Raw genomic sequence first — 2,950 nt, 5'->3', positions numbered from 1 at the left:
ATTGCTTGAATTCTTTCTGGGGTCAATCTTCTTCCACTTAAGAGATGACCTAAGTAGGTCACTTCTTGTCCACAATATTGCAACTTTGAGAGAGACACCTTTTGATGGAAATCAGACAAATGACGTAGTAATGACAAAGTAGCTTCTTTACAAATTTCCTCTGTATCGCGGCCACTAACAAATCGTCGACGTACTAAAGAAGAGTAGCACCATCAGGTAAAACAATCGCATCAAGTTGTGTTTTCAAAGCCTGACTATAGATTGATGGACTCTCACAATAGCCTTGAGGAGCGCGTTTGAACCGGAAGCTTCGTCCTTCTAAACTGAAGCCAAATATATCCCTAGTCTCCTCGGCAATCGGGATGCTGAAGAAAGCATTCTTCAAGTCAATCACCGAGAACCAAGTCGCTGAAGCTGGAATCATAGTCAATAAAGCAGTGATATCAGGAACAACTGGAAACTGTGGCACAACTACCTTGTTTACCTCTCTAAGATCAATCACAAATCTGTAAACAGGTGGCTGAGAAGAGTCAGTACGTTTCAAAACAGGCAGAACAGGACTATTGCAAACGTTACCTCTTGTTTCTTCAATTACATCTTTCTCAATTAGATCATAAATGATCGCTAGTAACGCTCTTTCACCTTCACTAGAGATCTTGTATTGGGGAATACGTGGCATTTTAACATTTGCTTTCAGCGTCACAACATATGGCGGTATTTCCCGGAGACCTACATCGTTAGGACCAGTTGCCCTAAGAACATCAGGAAGACAGGAAAATTCTGTCGGAAGTTTATCCTTCGACAAATACATAGGAGAGACCACTTTCTTACCGAGTGTAAGTTGTACTCCCGAAGGAGAACAATACAACGTCGCATACAATCTTTTCAACAGATCCAATCCCAACAAGTACTCACCACAACCTGTCGTCAAAATAAGGGGTGCTTCAAATTCACGAGGTCCAACAGAAATGAACAAAGGATTAGAAATCGGGTTTCTAACTGGGGCGCCAGAAAATCCTACTGAAACATTCGTTAAGCCAGACAAAGGTGCGCCAGGGAGTTTAGAGTGCATAATAGAACTCTTCGTAGCACCAGTATCCAACAGAAAAGGCTCTGACACACCTGATGTAATCACTTCAACATAAGGTCCACTCTGATCTACTGGAACTGAAACAACTCCCTCTCTTTGTCCATGGCTGTCCTAGCAATCATCATCGTCTACATTCTCACCTTCCACATAGTAGTCGTCAGCATAATACTGAGTCGTTCTACCAGATGCACCATTCTGCTGATCAAAACTATTCATTGAATTTTGTGGGGGAAAGGAACGTGCGCTCTGGGGGAAATTTCCACGTCCTCTCCCTCTAGGTGCTTGTGGAACACCTCGACCTCTTGCGCTAGAGACACCATTCATACGCTGCAACAAGGCAGGGCAGCTACTTTTAAAATGACCCTCTTCTTTGCAATATGCACATTGGTTAGGGCCTACAGGAAAACGTGGTTGAGAAGACTCGAACCTTTGCGGTTTCTCTGAAACTGCTGAGGTTGCTGATAGTCACGCTGATTATTACGGGGCGGATACGCTTGCTGTAAAAGTACTTTTGTCTTCAACTCTTTAGTCTTCTTGTCTGCTCTATCCTTCTCGTCCTTATCCCTATTCTCATAATACTGTGCAGTAGCCAGTATTTTTGCTGAAGAGGAAACGGCCCAAGAACTCTCTGAATCCTTCAATTTCTTACACAACTCGGGAAGCAAATTATGCACAAACTTGCACAAACTTGTCAACAAACAACCTTTGACCACCTTCTGTACTCATATCTTGACCACTGTGGTCGATAAACGTCTCTTCAAACCTAGTGAAGAAATCAGACACGGTCTCCTCTTTCTTCTGCTTACATGCAGACAATTTATCCCAATTTACATGCATCGCAGGCATTAAAGTCTTCATGTAAGTAACAATCCTACCAGGGAGGTCTGCTACCAAAGGTTCAGCTTTAGCACCACCAACTTGTCTATCATTTGCAGCACTAATATTAGCCCATGACTCACCTAACTCTTGCGCATGATCCGTATGGCGAATCAAACCCCACAAAGGCTGCGGAACAACATTCCCAAACAACATGTCTATATCGGCTAAATTCATAATGCATGAATCTGCAGTCTGTGATAATTCCTTGTAATACCCTGCAGGATTTTTACGAGGGTCAGGTAAAGTCTGCTTAAGAGCCAAAACTTCAGATCTCTTCCATGGAACATGTACCCAAAGACGCTGAAAATGAGCTGGAACAGCATCAATTTGATTAACGGCATCAGCCGGAGTTGCTTCCTTCCATACCGGAGGAACTTCTCTCATCGGATACTGTCGCACTTTTTTCCTAACAGAGGAGTCAGGTTCAAACAGTGACTGAGAAGGATCCTCAATCCTAAACGACAACAACGTCACAACTGCTTTCTCAACATCGGAACCCACAATCGTACCTTTCGCAAACTCCGACTGTATCTGGAACAACTCGGTAGGAGTCTGTCCCACATCATCATCTTCCCATTCTTCACGAAGGAAAGTACACATTTTATCGAAAACATATCTCTGCTTCGGTGCATCCCATTGATGGAAGACATCCGTAACAGATTCCACATCATATCTTAAAGGGCGAGTAACCCATTTACGCGCCATACGGTCAAACATTTCTCTCTCTCGAGAATCAGGCAGTTGACTACGCGACTGTTTACGCTCCGAATCAGGGGTCACACCAGATGACCCAAAGAGAGGAAATATAAGACTAGCAACAATATCAGTCATTCTCTGTTGAACAGAAGGAGAAGTCGACAGGACTGGAGAAAAAGCGGGCTGAGACAAGGTCAACGTAGGAGCAGTAGCAGAGGAGGTAGTAAGAACAGGTGAAAAAGTTGCAGTAGTTAAGGGCGGAGCAGGTAGCGGAGCAGGTAGCAA

This window comes from Lissotriton helveticus, chromosome 5_1 (genome assembly GCF_964261635.1).
Source record: "Lissotriton helveticus chromosome 5_1, aLisHel1.1, whole genome shotgun sequence".
In the NCBI taxonomy this organism is placed as follows: Eukaryota; Metazoa; Chordata; class Amphibia; order Caudata; family Salamandridae; genus Lissotriton; species Lissotriton helveticus.
The sequence above is the reverse complement of the archived record's forward strand: the minus strand, read 5'-3'. Positions refer to the sequence as shown.